The following is a 24267-nucleotide window of genomic DNA, read 5'->3' on the forward strand; positions in this document are numbered from 1 at the left end:
AGATGTTCAATTTGAACCTTCTTTTACCATCTTTGACAGAGAAACTAACACAATTTTCAGGTTCAAAAAGGTCAACGGAACTTGGGATTCCAAGCCAGTCTCCCATGCTGGTACTTGCCAAGCCTTAAGCTGCATTGCTGCTGCGATCTGACGAGAGCAGGCACATTCAGCTTAGAATGGCCGTTGACAGCAGCTGTTCAATTTGAACCTTCTTTTACCATCTTTGACAGAGAAACTAATACAATTTTCAGGTTCAAAAAGGTCAACGGAACTTGGGATTCCCAGCCAGTCTCCCATGCTGGTACTTGCCAAGCCTTAAGCTGCATTGCTGCTGCGATCTGACGAGAGCAGGCACATTCAGCTTAGAATGGCCGTTGACCGCAGCTGTTCAATTTGAACCTTCTTTTACTATCTCATAGAGAAACTAACACAATTTTCAGGTTCAAAAAGATCAACGGAACTTGGGATTCCCAGCCAGTCTCCCATGCTGGTACTTGCCAAGCCTTAAGCTGCATTGCTGCTGCGATCTGACGAGAGCAGGCACATTCAGCTTAGAATGGCCGTTGACAGCAGCTGTCCAATTTGAACCTTCTTTTACTATCTCATAGAGAAACTAACACAATTTTCAGGTTCAAAAAGGTCAATGGAACTTGGGATTCCCAGCTAGTCTCCCATGCTGGTACTTGCCAAGCCTTAAGCTGCATTGCTGCTGCGATCTGACGAGAGCAGGCACATTCAGCTTAGAATGGCCGTTGACAGCAGCTGTTCAATTTGAACCTTCTTTTACTATCTCATAGAGAAACTAACACAATTTTCAGGTTCAAAAAGGTCAACGGAACTTGGGATTCCCAGCCAGTCTCCCATGCTGGTACTTGCCAAGCCTTAAGCTGCATTGCTGCTGCGATCTGACGAGAGCAGGCACATTCAGCTTAGAATGGCCGTTGACCGCAGCTGTTCAATTTGAACCTTCTTTTACTATCTCATAGAGAAACTAACACAATTTTCAGGTTCAAAAAGGTCAACGGAACTTGGGATTCCCAGCCAGTCTCCCATGCTTGTACTTGCCAAGCCTTAAGCTGCATTGCTGCTGCGATCTGACGAGAGCAGGCACATTCAGCTTAGAATGGCCGTTGACAGCAGCTGTTCAATTTGAACCTTCTTTTACTATCTCATAGAGAAACTAACACAATTTTCAGGTTCAAAAAGGTCAACGGAACTTGGGATTCCCAGCCAGTCTCCCATGCTGGTACTTGCCAAGCCTTAAGCTGCATTGCTGCTGCGATCTGACGAGAGCAGGCACATTCAGCTTAGAATGGCCGTTGACAGCAGCTGTTCAATTTGAACCTTCTTTTACTATCTCATAGAGAAACTAACACAATTTTCAGGTTCAAAAAGGTCAACGGAACTTGGGATTCCCAGCCAGTCTCCCATGCTGGTACTTGCCAAGCCTTAAGCTGCATTGCTGCTGCGATCTGACGAGAGCAGGCACATTCAGCTTAGAATGGCCGTTGACAGCAGCTGTTCAATTTGAACCTTCTTTTACTATGTCTTAGAGAAACTAACACAATTTTCAGGTTCAAAAAGGTCAACGGAACTTGGGATTCCCAGCCAGTCTCCCATGCTGGTACTTGCCAAGCCTTAAGCTGCATTGCTGCTGCGATCTGACGAGAGCAGGCACATTCAGCTTAGAATGGCCGTTGACAGCAGCTGTTCAATTTGAACCTTCTTTTACTATCTCATAGAGAAACTAACACAATTTTCAGGTTCAAAAAGGTCAACGGAACTTGGGATTCCCAGCCAGTCTCCCTTGCTGGTACTTGCCAAGCCTTAAGCTGCATTGCTGCTGCGATCTGACGAGAGCAGGCACATTCAGCTTAGAATGGCCGTTGACAGCAGCTGTTCAATTTGAACCTTCTTTTACCATCTTTGACAGAGAAACTAATACAATTTTCAGGTTCAAAAAGGTCAACGGAACTTGGGATTCCCAGCCAGTCTCCCATGCTGGTACTTGCCAAGCCTTAAGCTGCATTGCTGCTGCGATCTGACGAGAGCAGGCACATTCAGCTTAGAATGGCCGTTGACAGCAGCTGTTCAATTTGAACCTTCTTTTACTATCTCATAGAGAAACTAACACAATTTTCAGGTTCAAAAAAGTCAACGGAACTTGGGATTCCCAGCCAGTCTCCCATGCTGGTACTTGCCAAGCCTTAAGCTGCATTGCTGCTGCGATCTGACGAGAGCAGGCACATTCAGCTTAGAATGGCCGTTGACAGCAGCTGTCCAATTTGAACCTTCTTTTACCATCTTTGACAGGGAAACTAACACAATTTTCAGGTTCAAAAAGGTCAACGGAACTTGGGATTCCCAGCTAGTCCCCCATGCTGGTACTTGCCAAGCCTTAAGCTGCATTGCTGCTGCGATCTGACGAGAGCAGGCACATTCAGCTTAGAATGGCCGTTGACAGCAGCTGTTCAATTTGAACCTTCTTTTACTATCTCATAGAGAAACTAACACAATTTTCAGGTTCAAAAAGGTCAACGGAACTTGGGTTTCCCAGCCAGTCTCCCATGCTGGTACTTGCCAAGCCTTAAGCTGCATTGCTGCTGCGATCTGACGAGAGCAGGCACATTCAGCTTAGAATGGCCGTTGACAGCAGCTGTTCAATTTGAACCTTCTTTTACTATCTCATAGAGAAACTAACACAATTTTCAGGTTCAAAAAGGTCAACGGAACTTGGGATTCCCAGCCAGTCTCCCATGCTGGTACTTGCCAAGCCTTAAGCTGCATTGCTGCTGCGATCTGACGAGAGCAGGCACATTCAGCTTAGAATGGCCGTTGACAGCAGCTGTTCAATTTGAACCTTCTTTTACTATCTCATAGAGAAACTAACACAATTTTCAGGTTCAAAAAGGTCAACGGAACTTGGGATTCCCAGCCAGTCTCCCATGCTTGTACTTGCCAAGCCTTAAGCTGCATTGATGCTGCGATCTGACGAGAGCAGGCACATTCAGCTTAGAATGGCCGTTGACAGCAGATGTTCAATTTGAACCTTCTTTTACCATCTTTGACAGAGAAACTAAAACAATTTTCAGGTTCAAAAAGGTCAACGGAACTTGGGATTCCCAGCCAGTCTCCCATGCTGGTACTTGCCAAGCCTTAAGCTGCATTGCTGCTGCGATCTGACGAGAGCAGGCACATTCAGCTTAGAATGGCCGTTGACAGCAGCTGTTCAATTTGAACCTTCTTTTACTATCTCATAGAGAAACTAACACAATTTTCAGGTTCAAAAAGGTCAATGGAACTTGGGATTCCCAGCCAGTCTCCCATGCTGGTACTTGCCAAGCCTTAAGCTGCATTGCTGCTGCGATCTGACGAGAGCAGGCACATTCAGCTTAGAATGGCCGTTGACAGCAGCTGTTCAATTTGAACCTTCTTTTACTATCTCATAGAGAAACTAACACAATTTTCAGGTTCAAAAAGGTCAACGGAACTTGGGATTCCAAGCCAGTCTCCCATGCTGGTACTTGCCAAGCCTTAAGCTGCATTGCTGCTGCGATCTGACGAGAGCAGGCACATTCAGCTTAGAATGGCCGTTGACCGCAGCTGTTCAATTTGAACCTTCTTTTACTATCTCATAGAGAAACTAACACAATTTTCAGGTTCAAAAAGGTCAACGGAACTTGGGATTCCCAGCCAGTCTCCCATGCTGGTACTTGCCAAGCCTTAAGCTGCATTGCTGCTGCGATCTGACGAGAGCAGGCACATTCAGCTTAGAATGGCCGTTGACAGCAGCTGTTCAATTTGAACCTTCTTTTACTATCTCATAGAGAAACTAACACAATTTTCAGGTTCAAAAAGGTCAACGGAACTTGGGATTCCCAGCCAGTCTCCCATGCTGGTACTTGCCAAGCCTTAAGCTGCATTGCTGCTGCGATCTGACGAGAGCAGGCACATTCAGCTTAGAATGGCCGTTGACAGCAGCTGTTCAATTTGAACCTTCTTTTACTATCTCATAGAGAAACTAACACAATTTTCAGGTTCAAAAAGGTCAACGGAACTTGGGATTCCCAGCCAGTCTCCCATGCTGGTACTTGCCAAGCCTTAAGCTGCATTGCTGCTGCGATCTGACGAGAGCAGGCACATTCAGCTTAGAATGGCCGTTGACAGCAGCTGTTCAATTTGAACCTTCTTTTACTATGTCTTAGAGAAACTAACACAATTTTCAGGTTCAAAAAGGTCAACGGAACTTGGGATTCCCAGCCAGTCTCCCATGCTGGTACTTGCCAAGCCTTAAGCTGCATTGCTGCTGCGATCTGACGAGAGCAGGCACATTCAGCTTAGAATGGCCGTTGACAGCAGCTGTTCAATTTGAACCTTCTTTTACTATCTCATAGAGAAACTAACACAATTTTCAGGTTCAAAAAGGTCAACGGAACTTGGGATTCCCAGCCAGTCTCCCTTGCTGGTACTTGCCAAGCCTTAAGCTGCATTGCTGCTGCGATCTGACGAGAGCAGGCACATTCAGCTTAGAATGGCCGTTGACAGCAGCTGTTCAATTTGAACCTTCTTTTACCATCTTTGACAGAGAAACTAATACAATTTTCAGGTTCAAAAAGGTCAACGGAACTTGGGATTCCCAGCCAGTCTCCCATGCTGGTACTTGCCAAGCCTTAAGCTGCATTGCTGCTGCGATCTGACGAGAGCAGGCACATTCAGCTTAGAATGGCCGTTGACAGCAGCTGTTCAATTTGAACCTTCTTTTACTATCTCATAGAGAAACTAACACAATTTTCAGGTTCAAAAAGGTCAACGGAACTTGGGATTCCCAGCCAGTCTCCCATGCTGGTACTTGCCAAGCCTTAAGCTGCATTGCTGCTGCGATCTGACGAGAGCAGGCACATTCAGCTTAGAATGGCCGTTGACCGCAGCTGTTCAATTTGAACCTTCTTTTACTATCTCATAGAGAAACTAACACAATTTTCAGGTTCAAAAAGGTCAACGGAACTTGGGATTCCCAGCCAGTCTCCCATGCTGGTACTTGCCAAGCCTTAAGCTGCATTGCTGCTGCGATCTGACGAGAGCAGGCACATTCAGCTTAGAATGGCCGTTGACAGCAGCTGTCCAATTTGAACCTTCTTTTACCATCTTTGACAGGGAAACTAACACAATTTTCAGGTTCAAAAAGGTCAACGGAACTTGGGATTCCCAGCTAGTCCCCCATGCTGGTACTTGCCAAGCCTTAAGCTGCATTGCTGCTGCGATCTGACGAGAGCAGGCACATTCAGCTTAGAATGGCCGTTGACAGCAGCTGTTCAATTTGAACCTTCTTTTACTATCTCATAGAGAAACTAACACAATTTTCAGGTTCAAAAAGGTCAACGGAACTTGGGTTTCCCAGCCAGTCTCCCATGCTGGTACTTGCCAAGCCTTAAGCTGCATTGCTGCTGCGATCTGACGAGAGCAGGCACATTCAGCTTAGAATGGCCGTTGACCGCAGCTGTTCAATTTGAACCTTCTTTTACTATCTCATAGAGAAACTAACACAATTTTCAGGTTCAAAAAGGTCAACGGAACTTGGGATTCCCAGCCAGTCTCCCATGCTGGTACTTGCCAAGCCTTAAGCTGCATTGCTGCTGCGATCTGACGAGAGCAGGCACATTCAGCTTAGAATGGCCGTTGACAGCAGCTGTTCAATTTGAACCTTCTTTTACTATCTCATAGAGAAACTAACACAATTTTCAGGTTCAAAAAGGTCAACGGAACTTGGGATTCCCAGCCAGTCTCCCATGCTTGTACTTGCCAAGCCTTAAGCTGCATTGATGCTGCGATCTGACGAGAGCAGGCACATTCAGCTTAGAATGGCCGTTGACAGCAGATGTTCAATTTGAACCTTCTTTTACCATCTTTGACAGAGAAACTAACACAATTTTCAGGTTCAAAAAGGTCAACGGAACTTGGGATTCCCAGCCAGTCTCCCATGCTGGTACTTGCCAAGCCTTAAGCTGCATTGCTGCTGCGATCTGACGAGAGCAGGCACATTCAGCTTAGAATGGCCGTTGACAGCAGCTGTTCAATTTGAACCTTCTTTTACTATCTCATAGAGAAACTAACACAATTTTCAGGTTCAAAAAGGTCAATGGAACTTGGGATTCCCAGCCAGTCTCCCATGCTGGTACTTGCCAAGCCTTAAGCTGCATTGCTGCTGCGATCTGACGAGAGCAGGCACATTCAGCTTAGAATGGCCGTTGACAGCAGCTGTTCAATTTGAACCTTCTTTTACCATCTTTGACAGAGAAACTAATACAATTTTCAGGTTCAAAAAGGTCAACGGAACTTGGGATTCCCAGCCAGTCTCCCATGCTGGTACTTGCCAAGCCTTAAGCTGCATTGCTGCTGCGATCTGACGAGAGCAGGCACATTCAGCTTAGAATGGCCGTTGACAGCAGCTGTTCAATTTGAACCTTCTTTTACTATCTCATAGAGAAACTAACACAATTTTCAGGTTCAAAAAGGTCAACGGAACTTGGGATTCCCAGCCAGTCTCCCATGCTGGTACTTGCCAAGCCTTAAGCTGCATTGCTGCTGCGATCTGACGAGAGCAGGCACATTCAGCTTAGAATGGCCGTTGACAGCAGCTGTTCAATTTGAACCTTCTTTTACTATCTCATGGAGAAACTAACACAATTTTCAGGTTCAAAAAGGTCAACGGAACTTGGGATTCCCAGCCAGTCTCCCATGCTGGTACTTGCCAAGCCTTAAGCTGCATTGCTGCTGCGATCTGACGAGAGCAGGCACATTCAGCTTAGAATGGCCGTTGACAGCAGCTGTTCAATTTGAACCTTCTTTTACTATGTCTTAGAGAAACTAACACAATTTTCAGGTTCAAAAAGGTCAACGGAACTTGGGATTCCCAGCCAGTCTCCCATGCTGGTACTTGCCAAGCCTTAAGCTGCATTGCTGCTGCGATCTGACGAGAGCAGGCACATTCAGCTTAGAATGGCCGTTGACAGCAGCTGTTCAATTTGAACCTTCTTTTACTATCTCATAGAGAAACTAACACAATTTTCAGGTTCAAAAAGGTCAACGGAACTTGGGATTCCCAGCCAGTCTCCCTTGCTGGTACTTGCCAAGCCTTAAGCTGCATTGCTGCTGCGATCTGACGAGAGCAGGCACATTCAGCTTAGAATGGCCGTTGACAGCAGCTGTTCAATTTGAACCTTCTTTTACCATCTTTGACAGAGAAACTAATACAATTTTCAGGTTCAAAAAGGTCAACGGAACTTGGGATTCCCAGCCAGTCTCCCATGCTGGTACTTGCCAAGCCTTAAGCTGCATTGCTGCTGCGATCTGACGAGAGCAGGCACATTCAGCTTAGAATGGCCGTTGACAGCAGCTGTTCAATTTGAACCTTCTTTTACTATCTCATAGAGAAACTAACACAATTTTCAGGTTCAAAAAGGTCAACGGAACTTGGGATTCCCAGCCAGTCTCCCATGCTGGTACTTGCCAAGCCTTAAGCTGCATTGCTGCTGCGATCTGACGAGAGCAGGCACATTCAGCTTAGAATGGCCGTTGACCGCAGCTGTTCAATTTGAACCTTCTTTTACTATCTCATAGAGAAACTAACACAATTTTCAGGTTCAAAAAGGTCAACGGAACTTGGGATTCCCAGCCAGTCTCCCATGCTGGTACTTGCCAAGCCTTAAGCTGCATTGCTGCTGCGATCTGACGAGAGCAGGCACATTCAGCTTAGAATGGCCGTTGACAGCAGCTGTCCAATTTTAACCTTCTTTTACCATCTTTGACAGGGAAACTAACACAATTTTCAGGTTCAAAAAGGTCAACGGAACTTGGGATTCCCAGCTAGTCCCCCATGCTGGTACTTGCCAAGCCTTAAGCTGCATTGCTGCTGCGATCTGACGAGAGCAGGCACATTCAGCTTAGAATGGCCGTTGACAGCAGCTGTTCAATTTGAACCTTCTTTTACTATCTCATAGAGAAACTAACACAATTTTCAGGTTCAAAAAGGTCAACGGAACTTGGGATTCCCAGCCAGTCTCCCATGCTTGTACTTGCCAAGCCTTAAGCTGCATTGATGCTGCGATCTGACGAGAGCAGGCACATTCAGCTTAGAATGGCCGTTGACAGCAGATGTTCAATTTGAACCTTCTTTTACCATCTTTGACAGAGAAACTAACACAATTTTCAGGTTCAAAAAGGTCAACGGAACTTGGGATTCCCAGCCAGTCTCCCATGCTGGTACTTGCCAAGCCTTAAGCTGCATTGCTGCTGCGATCTGACGAGAGCAGGCACATTCAGCTTAGAATGGCCGTTGACAGCAGCTGTTCAATTTGAACCTTCTTTTACTATCTCATAGAGAAACTAACACAATTTTCAGGTTCAAAAAGGTCAATGGAACTTGGGATTCCCAGCCAGTCTCCCATGCTGGTACTTGCCAAGCCTTAAGCTGCATTGCTGCTGCGATCTGACGAGAGCAGGCACATTCAGCTTAGAATGGCCGTTGACAGCAGCTGTTCAATTTGAACCTTCTTTTACCATCTTTGACAGAGAAACTAATACAATTTTCAGGTTCAAAAAGGTCAACGGAACTTGGGATTCCCAGCCAGTCTCCCATGCTGGTACTTGCCAAGCCTTAAGCTGCATTGCTGCTGCGATCTGACGAGAGCAGGCACATTCAGCTTAGAATGGCCGTTGACAGCAGCTGTTCAATTTGAACCTTCTTTTACTATCTCATAGAGAACCTAACACAATTTTTAAGGTTCAAAAAGGTCAACGGAACTTGGGATTCCCAGCCAGTCTCCCATGCTGGTACTTGCCAAGCCTTAAGCTGCATTGCTGCTGCGATCTGACGAGAGCAGGCACATTCAGCTTAGAATGGCCGTTGACCGCAGCTGTTCAATTTGAACCTTCTTTTACTATCTCATAGAGAAACTAACACAATTTTCAGGTTCAAAAAGGTCAACGGAACTTGGGATTCCCAGCCAGTCTCCCATGCTGGTACTTGCCAAGCCTTAAGCTGCATTGCTGCTGCGATCTGACGAGAGCAGGCACATTCAGCTTAGAATGGCCGTTGACAGCAGCTGTCCAATTTGAACCTTCTTTTACCATCTTTGACAGGGAAACTAACACAATTTTCAGGTTCAAAAAGGTCAACGGAACTTGGGATTCCCAGCTAGTCCCCCATGCTGGTACTTGCCAAGCCTTAAGCTGCATTGCTGCTGCGATCTGACGAGAGCAGGCACATTCAGCTTAGAATGGCCGTTGACAGCAGCTGTTCAATTTGAACCTTCTTTTACTATCTCATAGAGAAACTAACACAATTTTCAGGTTCAAAAAGGTCAACGGAACTTGGGTTTCCCAGCCAGTCTCCCATGCTGGTACTTGCCAAGCCTTAAGCTGCATTGCTGCTGCGATCTGACGAGAGCAGGCACATTCAGCTTAGAATGGCCGTTGACCGCAGCTGTTCAATTTGAACCTTCTTTTACTATCTCATAGAGAAACTAACACAATTTTCAGGTTCAAAAAGGTCAACGGAACTTGGGATTCCCAGCCAGTCTCCCATGCTGGTACTTGCCAAGCCTTAAGCTGCATTGCTGCTGCGATCTGACGAGAGCAGGCACATTCAGCTTAGAATGGCCGTTGACAGCAGCTGTTCAATTTGAACCTTCTTTTACTATCTCATAGAGAAACTAACACAATTTTCAGGTTCAAAAAGGTCAACGGAACTTGGGATTCCCAGCCAGTCTCCCATGCTTGTACTTGCCAAGCCTTAAGCTGCATTGATGCTGCGATCTGACGAGAGCAGGCACATTCAGCTTAGAATGGCCGTTGACAGCAGATGTTCAATTTGAACCTTCTTTTACCATCTTTGACAGAGAAACTAACACAATTTTCAGGTTCAAAAAGGTCAACGGAACTTGGGATTCCCAGCCAGTCTCCCATGCTGGTACTTGCCAAGCCTTAAGCTGCATTGCTGCTGCGATCTGACGAGAGCAGGCACATTCAGCTTAGAATGGCCGTTGACAGCAGCTGTTCAATTTGAACCTTCTTTTACTATCTCATAGAGAAACTAACACAATTTTCAGGTTCAAAAAGGTCAACGGAACTTGGGATTCCCAGCCAGTCTCCCATGCTGGTACTTGCCAAGCCTTAAGCTGCATTGCTGCTGCGATCTGACGAGAGCAGGCACATTCAGCTTAGAATGGCCGTTGACAGCAGCTGTTCAATTTGAACCTTCTTTTACTATCTCATAGAGAAACTAACACAATTTTCAGGTTCAAAAAGGTCAACGGAACTTGGGATTCCCAGCCAGTCTCCCATGCTGGTACTTGCCAAGCCTTAAGCTGCATTGCTGCTGCGATCTGACGAGAGCAGGCACATTCAGCTTAGAATGGCCGTTGACCGCAGCTGTTCAATTTGAACCTTCTTTTACTATCTCATAGAGAAACTAACACAATTTTCAGGTTCAAAAAGGTCAACGGAACTTGGGATTCCCAGCCAGTCTCCCATGCTGGTACTTGCCAAGCCTTAAGCTGCATTGCTGCTGCGATCTGACGAGAGCAGGCACATTCAGCTTAGAATGGCCGTTGACAGCAGCTGTTCAATTTGAACCTTCTTTTACTATCTCATAGAGAAACTAACACAATTTTCAGGTTCAAAAAGGTCAACGGAACTTGGGATTCCCAGCCAGTCTCCCATGCTGGTACTTGCCAAGCCTTAAGCTGCATTGCTGCTGCGATCTGACGAGAGCAGGCACATTCAGCTTAGAATGGCCGTTGACAGCAGCTGTTCAATTTGAACCTTCTTTTACTATCTCATAGAGAAACTAACACAATTTTCAGGTTCAAAAAGGTCAACGGAACTTGGGATTCCCAGCCAGTCTCCCAAGCTGGTACTTGCCAAGCCTTAAGCTGCATTGCTGCTGCGATCTGACGAGAGCAGGCACATTCAGCTTAGAATGGCCGTTGACAGCAGCTGTTCAATTTGAACCTGCTTTTACTATGTCATAGAGAAACTAACACAATTTTCAGGTTCAAAAATTGTCAACGGAACTTGGGATTCCCAGCCAGTCTCCCATGCTGGTACTTGCCAAGCCTTAAGCTGCATTGCTGCTGCGATCTGACGAGAGCAAGCACATTCAGCTTAGAATGGCCGTTGACAGCAGCTGTTCAATTTGAACCTTCTTTTACTATCTCATAGAGAAACTAACACAATTTTCAGGTTCAAAAAGGTCAACGGAACTTGGGATTCCCAGCCAGTCTCCCTTGCTGGTACTTGCCAAGCCTTAAGCTGCATTGCTGCTGCGATCTGACGAGAGCAGGCACATTCAGCTTAGAATGGCCGTTGACAGCAGCTGTTCAATTTGAACCTTCTTTTACCATCTTTGACAGAGAAACTAATACAATTTTCAGGTTCAAAAAGGTCAACGGAACTTGGGATTCCCAGCCAGTCTCCCATGCTGGTACTTGCCAAGCCTTAAGCTGCATTGCTGCTGCGATCTGACGAGAGCAGGCACATTCAGCTTAGAATGGCCGTTGACAGCAGCTGTTCAATTTGAACCTTCTTTTACTATCTCATAGAGAAACTAACACAATTTTCAGGTTCAAAAAGGTCAACGGAACTTGGGATTCCCAGCCAGTCTCCCATGCTGGTACTTGCCAAGCCTTAAGCTGCATTGCTGCTGCGATCTGACGAGAGCAGGCACATTCAGCTTAGAATGGCCGTTGACCGCAGCTGTTCAATTTGAACCTTCTTTTACTATCTCATAGAGAAACTAACACAATTTTCAGGTTCAAAAAGGTCAACGGAACTTGGGATTCCCAGCCAGTCTCCCATGCTGGTACTTGCCAAGCCTTAAGCTGCATTGCTGCTGCGATCTGACGAGAGCAGGCACATTCAGCTTAGAATGGCCGTTGACAGCAGCTGTCCAATTTGAACCTTCTTTTACCATCTTTGACAGGGAAACTAACACAATTTTCAGGTTCAAAAAGGTCAACGGAACTTGGGATTCCCAGCTAGTCCCCCATGCTGGTACTTGCCAAGCCTTAAGCTGCATTGCTGCTGCGATCTGACGAGAGCAGGCACATTCAGCTTAGAATGGCCGTTGACAGCAGCTGTTCAATTTGAACCTTCTTTTACTATCTCATAGAGAAACTAACACAATTTTCAGGTTCAAAAAGGTCAACGGAACTTGGGTTTCCCAGCCAGTCTCCCATGCTGGTACTTGCCAAGCCTTAAGCTGCATTGCTGCTGCGATCTGACGAGAGCAGGCACATTCAGCTTAGAATGGCCGTTGACCGCAGCTGTTCAATTTGAACCTTCTTTTACTATCTCATAGAGAAACTAACACAATTTTCAGGTTCAAAAAGGTCAACGGAACTTGGGATTCCCAGCCAGTCTCCCATGCTGGTACTTGCCAAGCCTTAAGCTGCATTGCTGCTGCGATCTGACGAGAGCAGGCACATTCAGCTTAGAATGGCCGTTGACAGCAGCTGTTCAATTTGAACCTTCTTTTACTATCTCATAGAGAAACTAACACAATTTTCAGGTTCAAAAAGGTCAACGGAACTTGGGATTCCCAGCCAGTCTCCCATGCTTGTACTTGCCAAGCCTTAAGCTGCATTGATGCTGCGATCTGACGAGAGCAGGCACATTCAGCTTAGAATGGCCGTTGACAGCAGATGTTCAATTTGAACCTTCTTTTACCATCTTTGACAGAGAAACTAACACAATTTTCAGGTTCAAAAAGGTCAACGGAACTTGGGATTCCCAGCCAGTCTCCCATGCTGGTACTTGCCAAGCCTTAAGCTGCATTGATGCTGTGATTTGACGAGAGCAGGCACATTCAGCTTAGAATGGCCGTTGACAGCAGCTGTTCAATTTGAACCTTCTTTTACCATCTTTGACAGAGAAACTAACACAATTTTCAGGTTCAAAAAGGTCAACAGAACTTGGGATTCCCAGCCAGTCTCCCATGCTGGTACTTGCCAAGCCTTAAGCTGCATTGCTGCTGCGATCTGACGAGAGCAGGCACATTCAGCTTAGAATGGCCGTTGACAGCAGCTGTTCAATTTGAACCTTCTTTTACCATCTTTGACAGAGAAACTAACACAATTTCCAGGTTCAAAAAGGTCAACGGAACTTGGGATTCCCAGCCAGTCTCCCATGCTGGTACTTGCCAAGCCTTAAGCTGCATTGCTGCTGCGATCTGATGAGAGCAGGCACATTCAGCTTAGAATGGCCGTTGACAGCAGCTGTTCAATTTGAACCTTCTTTTACTATCTCATAGAGAAACTAACACAATTTTCAGGTTCAAAAAGGTCAACGGAACTTGGGATTCCCAGCCAGTCTCCCATGCTGGTACTTGCCAAGCCTTAAGCTGCATTGCTGCTGCGATCTGACGAGAGCAGGCACATTCAGCTTAGAATGGCCGTTGACAGCAGCTGTCCAATTTGAACCTTCTTTTACCAACTTTGACAGGGAAACTAACACAATTTTCAGGTTCAAAAAGGTCAACGGAACTTGGGATTCCCAGCTAGTCTCCCATGCTGGTACTTGCCAAGCCTTAAGCTGCATTGCTGCTGCGATCTGACGAGAGCAGGCACATTCAGCTTAGAATGGCCGTTGACCGCAGCTGTTCAATTTGAACCTTCTTTTACTATCTCATAGAGAAACTAACACAATTTTCAGGTTCAAAAAGGTCAACGGAACTTGGGATTCCCAGCCAGTCTCCCATGCTGGTACTTGCCAAGCCTTAAGCTGCATTGCTGCTGCGATCTGACGAGAGCAGGCACATTCAGCTTAGAATGGCCGTTGACAGCAGCTGTTCAATTTGAACCTTCTTTTACTATCTCATAGAGAAACTAACACAATTTTCAGGTTCAAAAAGGTCAACGGAACTTGGGATTCCCAGCCAGTCTCCCATGCTTGTACTTGCCAAGCCTTAAGCTGCATTGATGCTGCGATCTGACGAGAGCAGGCACATTCAGCTTAGAATGGCCGTTGACAGCAGATGTTCAATTTGAACCTTCTTTTACCATCTTTGACAGAGAAACTAACACAATTTTCAGGTTCAAAAAGGTCAACGGAACTTGGGATTCCCAGCCAGTCTCCCATGCTGGTACTTGCCAAGCCTTAAGCTGCATTGCTGCTGCGATCTGACGAGAGCAGGCACATTCAGCTTAGAATGGCCGTTGACAGCAGCTGTTCAATTTGAACCTTCTTTTACTATCTCATAGAGAAACTAACACAATTTTCAGGTTCAAAAAGGTCAATGGAACTTGGGATTCCCAGCCAGTCTCCCATGCTGGTACTTGCCAAGCCTTAAGCTGCATTGCTGCTGCGATCTGACGAGAGCAGGCACATTCAGCTTAGAATGGCCGTTGACAGCAGCTGTTCAATTTGAACCTTCTTTTACTATCTCATAGAGAAACTAACACAATTTTCAGGTTCAAAAAGGTCAACGGAACTTGGGATTCCCAGCCAGTCTCCCATGCTGGTACTTGCCAAGCCTTAAGCTGCATTGCTGCTGCGATCTGACGAGAGCAGGCACATTCAGCTTAGAATGGCCGTTGACCGCAGCTGTTCAATTTGAACCTTCTTTTACTATCTCATAGAGAAACTAACACAATTTTCAGGTTCAAAAAGGTCAACGGAACTTGGGATTCCCAGCCAGTCTCCCATGCTGGTACTTGCCAAGCCTTAAGCTGCATTGCTGCTGCGATCTGACGAGAGCAGGCACATTCAGCTTAGAATGGCCGTTGACAGCAGCTGTTCAATTTGAACCTTCTTTTACTATCTCATAGAGAAACTAACACAATTTTCAGGTTCAAAAAGGTCAACGGAACTTGGGATTCCCAGCCAGTCTCCCATGCTGGTACTTGCCAAGCCTTAAGCTGCATTGCTGCTGCGATCTGACGAGAGCAGGCACATTCAGCTTAGAATGGCCGTTGACAGCAGCTGTTCAATTTGAACCTTCTTTTACTATCTCATAGAGAAACTAACACAATTTTCAGGTTCAAAAAGGTCAACGGAACTTGGGATTCCCAGCCAGTCTCCCATGCTGGTACTTGCCAAGCCTTAAGCTGCATTGCTGCTGCGATCTGACGAGAGCAGGCACATTCAGCTTAGAATGGCCGTTGACAGCAGCTGTTCAATTTGAACCTTCTTTTACTATCTCATAGAGAAACTAACACAATTTTCAGGTTCAAAAAGGTCAATGGAACTTGGGATTCCCAGCCAGTCTCCCATGCTGGTACTTGCCAAGCCTTAAGCTGCATTGCTGCTGCGATCTGACGAGAGCAGGCACATTCAGCTTAGAATGGCCGTTGACAGCAGCTGTTCAATTTGAACCTTCTTTTACTATCTCATAGAGAAACTAACACAATTTTCAGGTTCAAAAAGGTCAACGGAACTTGGGATTCCCAGCCAGTCTCCCATGCTGGTACTTGCCAAGCCTTAAGCTGCATTGCTGCTGCGATCTGACGAGAGCAGGCACATTCAGCTTAGAATGGCCGTTGACCGCAGCTGTTCAATTTGAACCTTCTTTTACTATCTCATAGAGAAACTAACACAATTTTCAGGTTCAAAAAGGTCAACGGAACTTGGGATTCCCAGCCAGTCTCCCATGCTGGTACTTGCCAAGCCTTAAGCTGCATTGCTGCTGCGATCTGACGAGAGCAGGCACATTCAGCTTAGAATGGCCGTTGACAGCAGCTGTTCAATTTGAACCTTCTTTTACTATCTCATAGAGAAACTAACACAATTTTCAGGTTCAAAAAGGTCAACGGAACTTGGGATTCCCAGCCAGTCTCCCATGCTGGTACTTGCCAAGCCTTAAGCTGCATTGCTGCTGCGATCTGACGAGAGCAGGCACATTCAGCTTAGAATGGCCGTTGACAGCAGCTGTTCAATTTGAACCTTCTTTTACTATCTCATAGAGAAACTAACACAATTTTCAGGTTCAAAAAGGTCAACGGAACTTGGGATTCCCAGCCAGTCTCCCATGCTGGTACTTGCCAAGCCTTAAGCTGCATTGCTGCTGCGATCTGACGAGAGCAGGCACATTCAGCTTAGAATGGCCGTTGACAGCAGCTGTTCAATTTGAACCTTCTTTTACTATCTCATAGAGAAACTAACACAATTTTCAGGTTCAAAAAGGTCAATGGAACTTGGGATTCCCAGCCAGTCTCCCATGCTGGTACTTGCCAAGCCTTAAGCTGCATTGCTGCTGCGATCTGACGAGAGCAGGCACATTCAGCTTAGAATGGCCGTTGACAGCAGCTGTTCAATTTGAACCTTCTTTTACTATCTCATAGAGAAACTAACACAATTTTCAGGTTCAAAAAGGTCAACGGAACTTGGGATTCCCAGCCAGTCTCCCATGCTGGTACTTGCCAAGCCTTAAGCTGCATTGCTGCTGCGATCTGACGAGAGCAGGCACATTCAGCTTAGAATGGCCGTTGACCGCAGCTGTTCAATTTGAACCTTCTTTTACTATCTCATAGAGAAACTAACACAATTTTCAGGTTCAAAAAGGTCAACGGAACTTGGGATTCCCAGCCAGTCTCCCATGCTGGTACTTGCCAAGCCTTAAGCTGCATTGCTGCTGCGATCTGACGAGAGCAGGCACATTCAGCTTAGAATGGCCGTTGACAGCAGCTGTTCAATTTGAACCTTCTTTTACTATCTCATAGAGAAACTAACACAATTTTCAGGTTCAAAAAGGTCAACGGAACTTGGGATTCCCAGCCAGTCTCCCATGCTGGTACTTGCCAAGCCTTAAGCTGCATTGCTGCTGCGATCTGACGAGAGCAGGCACATTCAGCTTAGAATGGCCGTTGACAGCAGCTGTTCAATTTGAACCTTCTTTTACTATCTCATAGAGAAACTAACACAATTTTCAGGTTCAAAAAGGTCAACGGAACTTGGGATTCCCAGCCAGTCTCCCATGCTGGTACTTGCCAAGCCTTAAGCTGCATTGCTGCTGCGATCTGACGAGAGCAGGCACATTCAGCTTAGAATGGCCGTTGACCGCAGCTGTTCAATTTGAACCTTCTTTTACTATCTCATAGAGAAACTAACACAATTTTCAGGTTCAAAAAGGTCAACGGAACTTGGGATTCCCAGCCAGTCTCCCATGCTGGTACTTGCCAAGCCTTAAGCTGCATTGCTGCTGCGATCTGACGAGAGCAGGCACATTCAGCTTAGAATGGCCGTTGACAGCAGCTGTTCAATTTGAACCTTCTTTTACTATCTCATAGAGAAACTAACACAATTTTCAGGTTCAAAAAGGTCAACGGAACTTGGGATTCCCAGCCAGTCTCCCATGCTGGTACTTGCCAAGCCTTAAGCTGCATTGCTGCTGCGATCTGACGAGAGCAGGCACATTCAGCTTAGAATGGCCGTTGACAGCAGCTGTTCAATTTGAACCTTCTTTTACTATGTCTTAGAGAAACTAACACAATTTTCAGGTTCAAAAAGGTCAACGGAACTTGGGATTCCCAGCCAGTCTCCCATGCTGGTACTTGCCAAGCCTTAAGCTGCATTGCTGCTGCGATCTGACGAGAGCAGGCACATTCAGCTTAGAATGGCCGTTGACAGCAGCTGTTCAATTTGAACCTTCTTTTACTATCTCATAGAGAAACTAACACAATTTTCAGGTTCAAAAAGGTCAACGGAACTTGGGATTCCCAGCCAGTCTCCCTTGCTGGTACTTGCCAAGCCTTAAGCTGCATTGCTGCTGCGATCTGACGAGAGCAGGCACATTCAGCTTAGAATGGCCGTTGACAGCAGCTGTTCAATTTGAACCTTCTTTTACCATCTTTGACAGAGAAACTAATACAATTTTCAGGTTCAAAAAGGTCAACGGAACTTGGGATTCCCAGCCAGTCTCCCATGCTGGTACTTGCCAAGCCTTAAGCTGCATTGCTGCTGCGATCTGACGAGAGCAGGCACATTCAGCTTAGAATGGCCGTTGACAGCAGCTGTTCAATTTGAACCTTCTTTTACTATCTCATAGAGAAACTAACACAATTTTCAGGTTCAAAAAGGTCAACGGAACTTGGGATTCCCAGCCAGTCTCCCATGCTGGTACTTGCCAAGCCTTAAGCTGCATTGCTGCTGCGATCTGACGAGAGCAGGCACATTCAGCTTAGAATGGCCGTTGACCGCAGCTGTTCAATTTGAACCTTCTTTTACTATCTCATAGAGAAACTAACACAATTTTCAGGTTCAAAAAGGTCAACGGAACTTGGGATTCCCAGCCAGTCTCCCATGCTGGTACTTGCCAAGCCTTAAGCTGCATTGCTGCTGCGATCTGACGAGAGCAGGCACATTCAGCTTAGAATGGCCGTTGACAGCAGCTGTCCAATTTGAACCTTCTTTTACCATCTTTGACAGGGAAACTAACACAATTTTCAGGTTCAAAAAGGTCAACGGAACTTGGGATTCCCAGCTAGTCCCCCATGCTGGTACTTGCCAAGCCTTAAGCTGCATTGCTGCTGCGATCTGACGAGAGCAGGCACATTCAGCTTAGAATGGCCGTTGACAGCAGCTGTTCAATTTGAACCTTCTTTTACTATCTCATAGAGAAACTAACACAATTTTCAGGTTCAAAAAGGTCAACGGAACTTGGGTTTCCCAGCCAGTCTCCCATGCTGGTACTTGCCAAGCCTTAAGCTGCATTGCTGCTGCGATCTGACGAGAGCAGGCACATTCAGCTTAGAATGGCCGTTGACCGCAGCTGTTCAATTTGAACCTTCTTTTACTATCTCATAGAGAAACTAACACAATTTTCAGGTTCAAAAAGGTCAACGGAACTTGGGATTCCCAGCCAGTCTCCCATGCTGGTACTTGCCAAGCCTTAAGCTGCATTGCTGCTGCGATCTGACGAGAGCAGGCACATTCAGCTTAGAATGGCCGTTGACAGCAGCTGTTCAATTTGAACCTTCTTTTACTATCTCATAGAGAAACTAACACAATTTTCAGGTTCAAAAAGGTCAACGGAACTTGGGATTCCCAGCCAGTCTCCCATGCTTGTACTTGCCAAGCCTTAAGCTGCATTGATGCTGCGATCTGACGAGAGCAGGCACATTCAGCTTAGAATGGCCGTTGACAGCAGATGTTCAATTTGAACCTTCTTTTACCATCTTTGACAGAGAAACTAACACAATTTTCAGGTTCAAAAAGGTCAACGGAACTTGGGATTCCCAGCCAGTCTCCCATGCTGGTACTTGCCAAGCCTTAAGCTGCATTGCTGCTGCGATCTGACGAGAGCAGGCACATTCAGCTTAGAATGGCCGTTGACAGCAGCTGTTCAATTTGAACCTTCTTTTACTATCTCATAGAGAAACTAACACAATTTTCAGGTTCAAAAAGGTCAATGGAACTTGGGATTCCCAGCCAGTCTCCCATGCTGGTACTTGCCAAGCCTTAAGCTGCATTGCTGCTGCGATCTGACGAGAGCAGGCACATTCAGCTTAGAATGGCCGTTGACAGCAGCTGTTCAATTTGAACCTTCTTTTACCATCTTTGACAGAGAAACTAATACAATTTTCAGGTTCAAAAAGGTCAACGGAACTTGGGATTCCCAGCCAGTCTCCCATGCTGGTACTTGCCAAGCCTTAAGCTGCATTGCTGCTGCGATCTGACGAGAGCAGGCACATTCAGCTTAGAATGGCCGTTGACAGCAGCTGTTCAATTTGAACCTTCTTTTACTATCTCATAGAGAAACTAACACAATTTTCAGGTTCAAAAAGGTCAACGGAACTTGGGATTCCCAGCCAGTCTCCCATGCTGGTACTTGCCAAGCCTTAAGCTGCATTGCTGCTGCGATCTGATGAGAGCAGGCACATTCAGCTTAGAATGGCCGTTGACAGCAGCTGTTCAATTTGAACCTTCTTTTACTATCTCATGGAGAAACTAACACAATTTTCAGGTTCAAAAAGGTCAACGGAACTTGGGATTCCCAGCCAGTCTCCCATGCTGGTACTTGCCAAGCCTTAAGCTGCATTGCTGCTGCGATCTGACGAGAGCAGGCACATTCAGCTTAGAATGGCCGTTGACAGCAGCTGTTCAATTTGAACCTTCTTTTACTATGTCTTAGAGAAACTAACACAATTTTCAGGTTCAAAAAGGTCAACGGAACTTGGGATTCCCAGCCAGTCTCCCATGCTGGTACTTGCCAAGCCTTAAGCTGCATTGCTGCTGCGATCTGACGAGAGCAGGCACATTCAGCTTAGAATGGCCGTTGACAGCAGCTGTTCAATTTGAACCTTCTTTTACTATCTCATAGAGAAACTAACACAATTTTCAGGTTCAAAAAGGTCAACGGAACTTGGGATTCCCAGCCAGTCTCCCATGCTTGTACTTGCCAAGCCTTAAGCTGCATTGATGCTGCGATCTGACGAGAGCAGGCACATTCAGCTTAGAATGGCCGTTGACAGCAGATGTTCAATTTGAACCTTCTTTTACCATCTTTGACAGAGAAACTAACACAATTTTCAGGTTCAAAAAGGTCAACGGAACTTGGGATTCCCAGCCAGTCTCCCATGCTGGTACTTGCCAAGCCTTAAGCTGCATTGCTGCTGCGATCTGACGAGAGCAGGCACATTCAGCTTAGAATGGCCGTTGACAGCAGCTGTTCAATTTGAACCTTCTTTTACTATCTCATAGAGAAACTAACACAATTTTCAGGTTCAAAAAGGTCAATGGAACTTGGGATTCCCAGCCAGTCTCCCATGCTGGTACTTGCCAAGCCTTAAGCTGCATTGCTGCTGCGATCTGACGAGAGCAGGCACATTCAGCTTAGAATGGCCGTTGACAGCAGCTGTTCAATTTGAACCTTCTTTTACCATCTTTGACAGAGAAACTAATACAATTTTCAGGTTCAAAAAGGTCAACGGAACTTGGGATTCCCAGCCAGTCTCCCATGCTGGTACTTGCCAAGCCTTAAGCTGCATTGCTGCTGCGATCTGACGAGAGCAGGCACATTCAGCTTAGAATGGCCGTTGACAGCAGCTGTTCAATTTGAACCTTCTTTTACTATCTCATAGAGAAACTAACACAATTTTCAGGTTCAAAAAGGTCAACGGAACTTGGGATTCCCAGCCAGTCTCCCATGCTGGTACTTGCCAAGCCTTAAGCTGCATTGCTGCTGCGATCTGACGAGAGCAGGCACATTCAGCTTAGAATGGCCGTTGACAGCAGCTGTTCAATTTGAACCTTCTTTTACTATCTCATGGAGAAACTAACACAATTTTCAGGTTCAAAAAGGTCAACGGAACTTGGGATTCCCAGCCAGTCTCCCATGCTGGTACTTGCCAAGCCTTAAGCTGCATTGCTGCTGCGATCTGACGAGAGCAGGCACATTCAGCTTAGAATGGCCGTTGACAGCAGCTGTTCAATTTGAACCTTCTTTTACTATGTCTTAGAGAAACTAACACAATTTTCAGGTTCAAAAAGGTCAACGGAACTTGGGATTCCCAGCCAGTCTCCCATGCTGGTACTTGCCAAGCCTTAAGCTGCATTGCTGCTGCGATCTGACGAGAGCAGGCACATTCAGCTTAGAATGGCCGTTGACAGCAGCTGTTCAATTTGAACCTTCTTTTACTATCTCATAGAGAAACTAACACAATTTTCAGGTTCAAAAAGGTCAACGGAACTTGGGATTCCCAGCCAGTCTCCCTTGCTGGTACTTGCCAAGCCTTAAGCTGCATTGCTGCTGCGATCTGACGAGAGCAGGCACATTCAGCTTAGAATAGCCGTTGACAGCAGCTGTTCAATTTGAACCTTCTTTTACCATCTTTGACAGAGAAACTAATACAATTTTCAGGTTCAAAAAGGTCAACGGAACTTGGGATTCCCAGCCAGTCTCCCATGCTGGTACTTGCCAAGCCTTAAGCTGCATTGCTGCTGCGATCTGACGAGAGCAGGCACATTCAGCTTAGAATGGCCGTTGACAGCAGCTGTTCAATTTGAACCTTCTTTTACTATCTCATAGAGAAACTAACACAATTTTCAGGTTCAAAAAGGTCAACGGAACTTGGGATTCCCAGCCAGTCTCCCATGCTGGTACTTGCCAAGCCTTAAGCTGCATTGCTGCTGCGATCTGACGAGAGCAGGCACATTCAGCTTAGAATGGCCGTTGACCGCAGCTGTTCAATTTGAACCTTCTTTTACTATCTCATAGAGAAACTAACACAATTTTCAGGTTCAAAAAGGTCAACGGAACTTGGGATTCCCAGCCAGTCTCCCATGCTGGTACTTGCCAAGCCTTAAGCTGCATTGCTGCTGCGATCTGACGAGAGCAGGCACATTCAGCTTAGAATGGCCGTTGACAGCAGCTGTCCAATTTGAACCTTCTTTTACCATCTTTGACAGGGAAACTAACACAATTTTCAGGTTCAAAAAGGTCAACGGAACTTGGGATTCCCAGCTAGTCCCCCATGCTGGTACTTGCCAAGCCTTAAGCTGCATTGCTGCTGCGATCTGACGAGAGCAGGCACATTCAGCTTAGAATGGCCGTTGACCGCAGCTGTTCAATTTGAACCTTCTTTTACTATCTCATAGAGAAACTAACACAATTTTCAGGTTCAAAAAGGTCAACGGAACTTGGGATTCCCAGCCAGTCTCCCATGCTTGTACTTGCCAAGCCTTAAGCTGCATTGATGCTGCGATCTGACGAGAGCAGGCACATTCAGCTTAGAATGGCCGTTGACAGCAGATGTTCAATTTGAACCTTCTTTTACCATCTTTGACAGAGAAACTAACACAATTTTCAGGTTCAAAAAGGTCAACGGAACTTGGGATTCCCAGCCAGTCTCCCATGCTGGTACTTGCCAAGCCTTAAGCTGCATTGCTGCTGCGATCTGACGAGAGCAGGCACATTCAGCTTAGAATGGCCGTTGACAGCAGCTGTTCAATTTGAACCTTCTTTTACTATCTCATAGAGAAACTAACACAATTTTCAGGTTCAAAAAGGTCAATGGAACTTGGGATTCCCAGCCAGTCTCCCATGCTGGTACTTGCCAAGCCTTAAGCTGCATTGCTGCTGCGATCTGACGAGAGCAGGCACATTCAGCTTAGAATGGCCGTTGACAGCAGCTGTTCAATTTGAACCTTCTTTTACCATCTTTGACAGAGAAACTAATACAATTTTCAGGTTCAAAAAGGTCAACGGAACTTGGGATTCCCAGCCAGTCTCCCATGCTGGTACTTGCCAAGCCTTAAGCTGCATTGCTGCTGCGATCTGACGAGAGCAGGCACATTCAGCTTAGAATGGCCGTTGACAGCAGCTGTTCAATTTGAACCTTCTTTTACTATCTCATAGAGAACCTAACACAATTTTTAAGGTTCAAAAAGGTCAACGGAACTTGGGATTCCCAGCCAGTCTCCCATGCTGGTACTTGCCAAGCCTTAAGCTGCATTGCTGCTGCGATCTGACGAGAGCAGGCACATTCAGCTTAGAATGGCCGTTGACCGCAGCTGTTCAATTTGAACCTTCTTTTACTATCTCATAGAGAAACTAACACAATTTTCAGGTTCAAAAAGGTCAACGGAACTTGGGATTCCCAGCCAGTCTCCCATGCTGGTACTTGCCAAGCCTTAAGCTGCATTGCTGCTGCGATCTGACGAGAGCAGGCACATTCAGCTTAGAATGGCCGTTGACAGCAGCTGTCCAATTTGAACCTTCTTTTACCATCTTTGACAGGGAAACTAACACAATTTTCAGGTTCAAAAAGGTCAACGGAACTTGGGATTCCCAGCTAGTCCCCCATGCTGGTACTTGCCAAGCCTTAAGCTGCATTGCTGCTGCGATCTGACGAGAGCAGGCACATTCAGCTTAGAATGGCCGTTGACAGCAGCTGTTCAATTTGAACCTTCTTTTACTATCTCATAGAGAAACTAACACAATTTTCAGGTTCAAAAAGGTCAACGGAACTTGGGATTCCCAGCCAGTCTCCCTTGCTGGTACTTGCCAAGCCTTAAGCTGCATTGCTGCTGCGATCTGACGAGAGCAGGCACATTCAGCTTAGAATGGCCGTTGACAGCAGCTGTTCAATTTGAACCTTCTTTTACTATCTCATAGAGAAACTAACACAATTTTCAGGTTCAAAAAGGTCAACGGAACTTGGGATTCCCAGCCAGTCTCCCATGCTGGTACTTGCCAAGCCTTAAGCTGCATTGCTGCTGCGATCTGACGAGAGCAGGCACATTCAGCTTAGAATGGCCGTTGACCGCAGCTGT

General features: G+C 46.1%; 127 pseudogenes; all 127 read right to left on the reverse strand.

The window, feature by feature from the left end:
* Positions 1–69: 69 nt before the first annotated feature.
* On the reverse strand, positions 70–188 carry LOC140107555 (5S ribosomal RNA; annotated as a pseudogene).
* Positions 189–260: 72 nt separating this feature from the next.
* LOC140108341 (5S ribosomal RNA) lies at positions 261–379 on the reverse strand (annotated as a pseudogene).
* A 70-nt stretch (positions 380–449) lies between these two features.
* Positions 450–568, reverse strand: LOC140107422 (5S ribosomal RNA; annotated as a pseudogene).
* A 70-nt stretch (positions 569–638) lies between these two features.
* LOC140107631 (5S ribosomal RNA) lies at positions 639–757 on the reverse strand (annotated as a pseudogene).
* Positions 758–827: 70 nt separating this feature from the next.
* LOC140108342 (5S ribosomal RNA) lies at positions 828–946 on the reverse strand (annotated as a pseudogene).
* Positions 947–1016: 70 nt separating this feature from the next.
* LOC140107612 (5S ribosomal RNA) lies at positions 1017–1135 on the reverse strand (annotated as a pseudogene).
* Positions 1136–1205: 70 nt separating this feature from the next.
* On the reverse strand, positions 1206–1324 carry LOC140108343 (5S ribosomal RNA; annotated as a pseudogene).
* Positions 1325–1394: 70 nt separating this feature from the next.
* On the reverse strand, positions 1395–1513 carry LOC140108344 (5S ribosomal RNA; annotated as a pseudogene).
* A 70-nt stretch (positions 1514–1583) lies between these two features.
* On the reverse strand, positions 1584–1702 carry LOC140108345 (5S ribosomal RNA; annotated as a pseudogene).
* A 70-nt stretch (positions 1703–1772) lies between these two features.
* LOC140107592 (5S ribosomal RNA) lies at positions 1773–1891 on the reverse strand (annotated as a pseudogene).
* A 72-nt stretch (positions 1892–1963) lies between these two features.
* On the reverse strand, positions 1964–2082 carry LOC140108347 (5S ribosomal RNA; annotated as a pseudogene).
* A 70-nt stretch (positions 2083–2152) lies between these two features.
* LOC140107303 (5S ribosomal RNA) lies at positions 2153–2271 on the reverse strand (annotated as a pseudogene).
* Positions 2272–2343: 72 nt separating this feature from the next.
* On the reverse strand, positions 2344–2462 carry LOC140107272 (5S ribosomal RNA; annotated as a pseudogene).
* A 70-nt stretch (positions 2463–2532) lies between these two features.
* On the reverse strand, positions 2533–2651 carry LOC140107294 (5S ribosomal RNA; annotated as a pseudogene).
* Positions 2652–2721: 70 nt separating this feature from the next.
* Positions 2722–2840, reverse strand: LOC140108348 (5S ribosomal RNA; annotated as a pseudogene).
* A 70-nt stretch (positions 2841–2910) lies between these two features.
* On the reverse strand, positions 2911–3029 carry LOC140107781 (5S ribosomal RNA; annotated as a pseudogene).
* Positions 3030–3101: 72 nt separating this feature from the next.
* On the reverse strand, positions 3102–3220 carry LOC140108350 (5S ribosomal RNA; annotated as a pseudogene).
* A 70-nt stretch (positions 3221–3290) lies between these two features.
* On the reverse strand, positions 3291–3409 carry LOC140107691 (5S ribosomal RNA; annotated as a pseudogene).
* A 70-nt stretch (positions 3410–3479) lies between these two features.
* Positions 3480–3598, reverse strand: LOC140107556 (5S ribosomal RNA; annotated as a pseudogene).
* Positions 3599–3668: 70 nt separating this feature from the next.
* On the reverse strand, positions 3669–3787 carry LOC140108351 (5S ribosomal RNA; annotated as a pseudogene).
* Positions 3788–3857: 70 nt separating this feature from the next.
* Positions 3858–3976, reverse strand: LOC140108352 (5S ribosomal RNA; annotated as a pseudogene).
* Positions 3977–4046: 70 nt separating this feature from the next.
* Positions 4047–4165, reverse strand: LOC140108353 (5S ribosomal RNA; annotated as a pseudogene).
* A 70-nt stretch (positions 4166–4235) lies between these two features.
* On the reverse strand, positions 4236–4354 carry LOC140108354 (5S ribosomal RNA; annotated as a pseudogene).
* Positions 4355–4424: 70 nt separating this feature from the next.
* On the reverse strand, positions 4425–4543 carry LOC140107593 (5S ribosomal RNA; annotated as a pseudogene).
* Positions 4544–4615: 72 nt separating this feature from the next.
* Positions 4616–4734, reverse strand: LOC140108355 (5S ribosomal RNA; annotated as a pseudogene).
* Positions 4735–4804: 70 nt separating this feature from the next.
* Positions 4805–4923, reverse strand: LOC140108356 (5S ribosomal RNA; annotated as a pseudogene).
* A 70-nt stretch (positions 4924–4993) lies between these two features.
* On the reverse strand, positions 4994–5112 carry LOC140108357 (5S ribosomal RNA; annotated as a pseudogene).
* Positions 5113–5184: 72 nt separating this feature from the next.
* Positions 5185–5303, reverse strand: LOC140107273 (5S ribosomal RNA; annotated as a pseudogene).
* Positions 5304–5373: 70 nt separating this feature from the next.
* On the reverse strand, positions 5374–5492 carry LOC140107295 (5S ribosomal RNA; annotated as a pseudogene).
* A 70-nt stretch (positions 5493–5562) lies between these two features.
* LOC140108359 (5S ribosomal RNA) lies at positions 5563–5681 on the reverse strand (annotated as a pseudogene).
* A 70-nt stretch (positions 5682–5751) lies between these two features.
* LOC140107782 (5S ribosomal RNA) lies at positions 5752–5870 on the reverse strand (annotated as a pseudogene).
* Positions 5871–5942: 72 nt separating this feature from the next.
* Positions 5943–6061, reverse strand: LOC140108362 (5S ribosomal RNA; annotated as a pseudogene).
* Positions 6062–6131: 70 nt separating this feature from the next.
* LOC140107692 (5S ribosomal RNA) lies at positions 6132–6250 on the reverse strand (annotated as a pseudogene).
* A 72-nt stretch (positions 6251–6322) lies between these two features.
* Positions 6323–6441, reverse strand: LOC140108363 (5S ribosomal RNA; annotated as a pseudogene).
* A 70-nt stretch (positions 6442–6511) lies between these two features.
* Positions 6512–6630, reverse strand: LOC140108364 (5S ribosomal RNA; annotated as a pseudogene).
* Positions 6631–6700: 70 nt separating this feature from the next.
* Positions 6701–6819, reverse strand: LOC140108365 (5S ribosomal RNA; annotated as a pseudogene).
* Positions 6820–6889: 70 nt separating this feature from the next.
* On the reverse strand, positions 6890–7008 carry LOC140108366 (5S ribosomal RNA; annotated as a pseudogene).
* A 70-nt stretch (positions 7009–7078) lies between these two features.
* Positions 7079–7197, reverse strand: LOC140107594 (5S ribosomal RNA; annotated as a pseudogene).
* A 72-nt stretch (positions 7198–7269) lies between these two features.
* LOC140108367 (5S ribosomal RNA) lies at positions 7270–7388 on the reverse strand (annotated as a pseudogene).
* Positions 7389–7458: 70 nt separating this feature from the next.
* Positions 7459–7577, reverse strand: LOC140108368 (5S ribosomal RNA; annotated as a pseudogene).
* Positions 7578–7647: 70 nt separating this feature from the next.
* LOC140108369 (5S ribosomal RNA) lies at positions 7648–7766 on the reverse strand (annotated as a pseudogene).
* Positions 7767–7838: 72 nt separating this feature from the next.
* Positions 7839–7957, reverse strand: LOC140107274 (5S ribosomal RNA; annotated as a pseudogene).
* Positions 7958–8027: 70 nt separating this feature from the next.
* Positions 8028–8146, reverse strand: LOC140107783 (5S ribosomal RNA; annotated as a pseudogene).
* Positions 8147–8218: 72 nt separating this feature from the next.
* LOC140108370 (5S ribosomal RNA) lies at positions 8219–8337 on the reverse strand (annotated as a pseudogene).
* A 70-nt stretch (positions 8338–8407) lies between these two features.
* Positions 8408–8526, reverse strand: LOC140107694 (5S ribosomal RNA; annotated as a pseudogene).
* A 72-nt stretch (positions 8527–8598) lies between these two features.
* On the reverse strand, positions 8599–8717 carry LOC140108373 (5S ribosomal RNA; annotated as a pseudogene).
* A 71-nt stretch (positions 8718–8788) lies between these two features.
* Positions 8789–8907, reverse strand: LOC140108374 (5S ribosomal RNA; annotated as a pseudogene).
* A 70-nt stretch (positions 8908–8977) lies between these two features.
* On the reverse strand, positions 8978–9096 carry LOC140108375 (5S ribosomal RNA; annotated as a pseudogene).
* Positions 9097–9168: 72 nt separating this feature from the next.
* LOC140107277 (5S ribosomal RNA) lies at positions 9169–9287 on the reverse strand (annotated as a pseudogene).
* A 70-nt stretch (positions 9288–9357) lies between these two features.
* Positions 9358–9476, reverse strand: LOC140107296 (5S ribosomal RNA; annotated as a pseudogene).
* A 70-nt stretch (positions 9477–9546) lies between these two features.
* LOC140108376 (5S ribosomal RNA) lies at positions 9547–9665 on the reverse strand (annotated as a pseudogene).
* A 70-nt stretch (positions 9666–9735) lies between these two features.
* On the reverse strand, positions 9736–9854 carry LOC140107784 (5S ribosomal RNA; annotated as a pseudogene).
* Positions 9855–9926: 72 nt separating this feature from the next.
* On the reverse strand, positions 9927–10045 carry LOC140108377 (5S ribosomal RNA; annotated as a pseudogene).
* A 70-nt stretch (positions 10046–10115) lies between these two features.
* Positions 10116–10234, reverse strand: LOC140107172 (5S ribosomal RNA; annotated as a pseudogene).
* A 70-nt stretch (positions 10235–10304) lies between these two features.
* Positions 10305–10423, reverse strand: LOC140107173 (5S ribosomal RNA; annotated as a pseudogene).
* Positions 10424–10493: 70 nt separating this feature from the next.
* On the reverse strand, positions 10494–10612 carry LOC140107174 (5S ribosomal RNA; annotated as a pseudogene).
* A 70-nt stretch (positions 10613–10682) lies between these two features.
* LOC140107175 (5S ribosomal RNA) lies at positions 10683–10801 on the reverse strand (annotated as a pseudogene).
* Positions 10802–10871: 70 nt separating this feature from the next.
* On the reverse strand, positions 10872–10990 carry LOC140107367 (5S ribosomal RNA; annotated as a pseudogene).
* Positions 10991–11061: 71 nt separating this feature from the next.
* Positions 11062–11180, reverse strand: LOC140107627 (5S ribosomal RNA; annotated as a pseudogene).
* Positions 11181–11250: 70 nt separating this feature from the next.
* On the reverse strand, positions 11251–11369 carry LOC140107596 (5S ribosomal RNA; annotated as a pseudogene).
* A 72-nt stretch (positions 11370–11441) lies between these two features.
* LOC140107177 (5S ribosomal RNA) lies at positions 11442–11560 on the reverse strand (annotated as a pseudogene).
* A 70-nt stretch (positions 11561–11630) lies between these two features.
* LOC140107179 (5S ribosomal RNA) lies at positions 11631–11749 on the reverse strand (annotated as a pseudogene).
* Positions 11750–11819: 70 nt separating this feature from the next.
* LOC140107180 (5S ribosomal RNA) lies at positions 11820–11938 on the reverse strand (annotated as a pseudogene).
* Positions 11939–12010: 72 nt separating this feature from the next.
* LOC140107278 (5S ribosomal RNA) lies at positions 12011–12129 on the reverse strand (annotated as a pseudogene).
* Positions 12130–12199: 70 nt separating this feature from the next.
* Positions 12200–12318, reverse strand: LOC140107298 (5S ribosomal RNA; annotated as a pseudogene).
* A 70-nt stretch (positions 12319–12388) lies between these two features.
* Positions 12389–12507, reverse strand: LOC140107181 (5S ribosomal RNA; annotated as a pseudogene).
* A 70-nt stretch (positions 12508–12577) lies between these two features.
* On the reverse strand, positions 12578–12696 carry LOC140107786 (5S ribosomal RNA; annotated as a pseudogene).
* A 263-nt stretch (positions 12697–12959) lies between these two features.
* On the reverse strand, positions 12960–13078 carry LOC140107342 (5S ribosomal RNA; annotated as a pseudogene).
* A 72-nt stretch (positions 13079–13150) lies between these two features.
* LOC140108315 (5S ribosomal RNA) lies at positions 13151–13269 on the reverse strand (annotated as a pseudogene).
* A 70-nt stretch (positions 13270–13339) lies between these two features.
* On the reverse strand, positions 13340–13458 carry LOC140107182 (5S ribosomal RNA; annotated as a pseudogene).
* Positions 13459–13530: 72 nt separating this feature from the next.
* Positions 13531–13649, reverse strand: LOC140108247 (5S ribosomal RNA; annotated as a pseudogene).
* Positions 13650–13719: 70 nt separating this feature from the next.
* Positions 13720–13838, reverse strand: LOC140107183 (5S ribosomal RNA; annotated as a pseudogene).
* Positions 13839–13908: 70 nt separating this feature from the next.
* Positions 13909–14027, reverse strand: LOC140107787 (5S ribosomal RNA; annotated as a pseudogene).
* Positions 14028–14099: 72 nt separating this feature from the next.
* LOC140107184 (5S ribosomal RNA) lies at positions 14100–14218 on the reverse strand (annotated as a pseudogene).
* Positions 14219–14288: 70 nt separating this feature from the next.
* Positions 14289–14407, reverse strand: LOC140107695 (5S ribosomal RNA; annotated as a pseudogene).
* A 70-nt stretch (positions 14408–14477) lies between these two features.
* LOC140107185 (5S ribosomal RNA) lies at positions 14478–14596 on the reverse strand (annotated as a pseudogene).
* A 70-nt stretch (positions 14597–14666) lies between these two features.
* On the reverse strand, positions 14667–14785 carry LOC140107186 (5S ribosomal RNA; annotated as a pseudogene).
* A 70-nt stretch (positions 14786–14855) lies between these two features.
* Positions 14856–14974, reverse strand: LOC140107188 (5S ribosomal RNA; annotated as a pseudogene).
* Positions 14975–15044: 70 nt separating this feature from the next.
* LOC140107189 (5S ribosomal RNA) lies at positions 15045–15163 on the reverse strand (annotated as a pseudogene).
* Positions 15164–15233: 70 nt separating this feature from the next.
* Positions 15234–15352, reverse strand: LOC140107698 (5S ribosomal RNA; annotated as a pseudogene).
* Positions 15353–15422: 70 nt separating this feature from the next.
* LOC140107191 (5S ribosomal RNA) lies at positions 15423–15541 on the reverse strand (annotated as a pseudogene).
* Positions 15542–15611: 70 nt separating this feature from the next.
* On the reverse strand, positions 15612–15730 carry LOC140107192 (5S ribosomal RNA; annotated as a pseudogene).
* Positions 15731–15800: 70 nt separating this feature from the next.
* On the reverse strand, positions 15801–15919 carry LOC140107193 (5S ribosomal RNA; annotated as a pseudogene).
* A 70-nt stretch (positions 15920–15989) lies between these two features.
* On the reverse strand, positions 15990–16108 carry LOC140107194 (5S ribosomal RNA; annotated as a pseudogene).
* A 70-nt stretch (positions 16109–16178) lies between these two features.
* On the reverse strand, positions 16179–16297 carry LOC140107699 (5S ribosomal RNA; annotated as a pseudogene).
* A 70-nt stretch (positions 16298–16367) lies between these two features.
* Positions 16368–16486, reverse strand: LOC140107195 (5S ribosomal RNA; annotated as a pseudogene).
* Positions 16487–16556: 70 nt separating this feature from the next.
* LOC140107196 (5S ribosomal RNA) lies at positions 16557–16675 on the reverse strand (annotated as a pseudogene).
* A 70-nt stretch (positions 16676–16745) lies between these two features.
* Positions 16746–16864, reverse strand: LOC140107197 (5S ribosomal RNA; annotated as a pseudogene).
* A 70-nt stretch (positions 16865–16934) lies between these two features.
* Positions 16935–17053, reverse strand: LOC140107199 (5S ribosomal RNA; annotated as a pseudogene).
* Positions 17054–17123: 70 nt separating this feature from the next.
* Positions 17124–17242, reverse strand: LOC140107200 (5S ribosomal RNA; annotated as a pseudogene).
* Positions 17243–17312: 70 nt separating this feature from the next.
* Positions 17313–17431, reverse strand: LOC140107201 (5S ribosomal RNA; annotated as a pseudogene).
* A 70-nt stretch (positions 17432–17501) lies between these two features.
* Positions 17502–17620, reverse strand: LOC140107203 (5S ribosomal RNA; annotated as a pseudogene).
* A 70-nt stretch (positions 17621–17690) lies between these two features.
* On the reverse strand, positions 17691–17809 carry LOC140107598 (5S ribosomal RNA; annotated as a pseudogene).
* A 72-nt stretch (positions 17810–17881) lies between these two features.
* On the reverse strand, positions 17882–18000 carry LOC140107204 (5S ribosomal RNA; annotated as a pseudogene).
* A 70-nt stretch (positions 18001–18070) lies between these two features.
* Positions 18071–18189, reverse strand: LOC140107205 (5S ribosomal RNA; annotated as a pseudogene).
* A 70-nt stretch (positions 18190–18259) lies between these two features.
* Positions 18260–18378, reverse strand: LOC140107206 (5S ribosomal RNA; annotated as a pseudogene).
* A 72-nt stretch (positions 18379–18450) lies between these two features.
* Positions 18451–18569, reverse strand: LOC140107279 (5S ribosomal RNA; annotated as a pseudogene).
* Positions 18570–18639: 70 nt separating this feature from the next.
* Positions 18640–18758, reverse strand: LOC140107299 (5S ribosomal RNA; annotated as a pseudogene).
* Positions 18759–18828: 70 nt separating this feature from the next.
* Positions 18829–18947, reverse strand: LOC140107207 (5S ribosomal RNA; annotated as a pseudogene).
* A 70-nt stretch (positions 18948–19017) lies between these two features.
* LOC140107788 (5S ribosomal RNA) lies at positions 19018–19136 on the reverse strand (annotated as a pseudogene).
* A 72-nt stretch (positions 19137–19208) lies between these two features.
* LOC140107208 (5S ribosomal RNA) lies at positions 19209–19327 on the reverse strand (annotated as a pseudogene).
* Positions 19328–19397: 70 nt separating this feature from the next.
* Positions 19398–19516, reverse strand: LOC140107700 (5S ribosomal RNA; annotated as a pseudogene).
* Positions 19517–19588: 72 nt separating this feature from the next.
* LOC140107210 (5S ribosomal RNA) lies at positions 19589–19707 on the reverse strand (annotated as a pseudogene).
* A 70-nt stretch (positions 19708–19777) lies between these two features.
* On the reverse strand, positions 19778–19896 carry LOC140107990 (5S ribosomal RNA; annotated as a pseudogene).
* Positions 19897–19966: 70 nt separating this feature from the next.
* LOC140107211 (5S ribosomal RNA) lies at positions 19967–20085 on the reverse strand (annotated as a pseudogene).
* Positions 20086–20155: 70 nt separating this feature from the next.
* On the reverse strand, positions 20156–20274 carry LOC140107212 (5S ribosomal RNA; annotated as a pseudogene).
* A 70-nt stretch (positions 20275–20344) lies between these two features.
* On the reverse strand, positions 20345–20463 carry LOC140107789 (5S ribosomal RNA; annotated as a pseudogene).
* Positions 20464–20535: 72 nt separating this feature from the next.
* On the reverse strand, positions 20536–20654 carry LOC140107213 (5S ribosomal RNA; annotated as a pseudogene).
* Positions 20655–20724: 70 nt separating this feature from the next.
* LOC140107701 (5S ribosomal RNA) lies at positions 20725–20843 on the reverse strand (annotated as a pseudogene).
* Positions 20844–20915: 72 nt separating this feature from the next.
* LOC140107215 (5S ribosomal RNA) lies at positions 20916–21034 on the reverse strand (annotated as a pseudogene).
* A 70-nt stretch (positions 21035–21104) lies between these two features.
* LOC140107216 (5S ribosomal RNA) lies at positions 21105–21223 on the reverse strand (annotated as a pseudogene).
* A 70-nt stretch (positions 21224–21293) lies between these two features.
* On the reverse strand, positions 21294–21412 carry LOC140107217 (5S ribosomal RNA; annotated as a pseudogene).
* Positions 21413–21482: 70 nt separating this feature from the next.
* LOC140107218 (5S ribosomal RNA) lies at positions 21483–21601 on the reverse strand (annotated as a pseudogene).
* Positions 21602–21671: 70 nt separating this feature from the next.
* Positions 21672–21790, reverse strand: LOC140107738 (5S ribosomal RNA; annotated as a pseudogene).
* A 72-nt stretch (positions 21791–21862) lies between these two features.
* LOC140107219 (5S ribosomal RNA) lies at positions 21863–21981 on the reverse strand (annotated as a pseudogene).
* Positions 21982–22051: 70 nt separating this feature from the next.
* On the reverse strand, positions 22052–22170 carry LOC140107221 (5S ribosomal RNA; annotated as a pseudogene).
* A 70-nt stretch (positions 22171–22240) lies between these two features.
* LOC140107222 (5S ribosomal RNA) lies at positions 22241–22359 on the reverse strand (annotated as a pseudogene).
* A 72-nt stretch (positions 22360–22431) lies between these two features.
* Positions 22432–22550, reverse strand: LOC140107280 (5S ribosomal RNA; annotated as a pseudogene).
* A 70-nt stretch (positions 22551–22620) lies between these two features.
* On the reverse strand, positions 22621–22739 carry LOC140107790 (5S ribosomal RNA; annotated as a pseudogene).
* Positions 22740–22811: 72 nt separating this feature from the next.
* On the reverse strand, positions 22812–22930 carry LOC140107223 (5S ribosomal RNA; annotated as a pseudogene).
* A 70-nt stretch (positions 22931–23000) lies between these two features.
* LOC140107702 (5S ribosomal RNA) lies at positions 23001–23119 on the reverse strand (annotated as a pseudogene).
* A 72-nt stretch (positions 23120–23191) lies between these two features.
* LOC140107224 (5S ribosomal RNA) lies at positions 23192–23310 on the reverse strand (annotated as a pseudogene).
* Positions 23311–23381: 71 nt separating this feature from the next.
* Positions 23382–23500, reverse strand: LOC140107225 (5S ribosomal RNA; annotated as a pseudogene).
* A 70-nt stretch (positions 23501–23570) lies between these two features.
* On the reverse strand, positions 23571–23689 carry LOC140107227 (5S ribosomal RNA; annotated as a pseudogene).
* A 72-nt stretch (positions 23690–23761) lies between these two features.
* LOC140107281 (5S ribosomal RNA) lies at positions 23762–23880 on the reverse strand (annotated as a pseudogene).
* Positions 23881–23950: 70 nt separating this feature from the next.
* On the reverse strand, positions 23951–24069 carry LOC140107599 (5S ribosomal RNA; annotated as a pseudogene).
* A 70-nt stretch (positions 24070–24139) lies between these two features.
* Positions 24140–24258, reverse strand: LOC140107228 (5S ribosomal RNA; annotated as a pseudogene).
* Positions 24259–24267: the final 9 nt, after the last annotated feature.

Source organism: Engystomops pustulosus, unplaced genomic scaffold (assembly GCF_040894005.1).
Source record: "Engystomops pustulosus unplaced genomic scaffold, aEngPut4.maternal MAT_SCAFFOLD_121, whole genome shotgun sequence".
Lineage (NCBI taxonomy): Eukaryota > Metazoa > Chordata > Amphibia > Anura > Leptodactylidae > Engystomops > Engystomops pustulosus.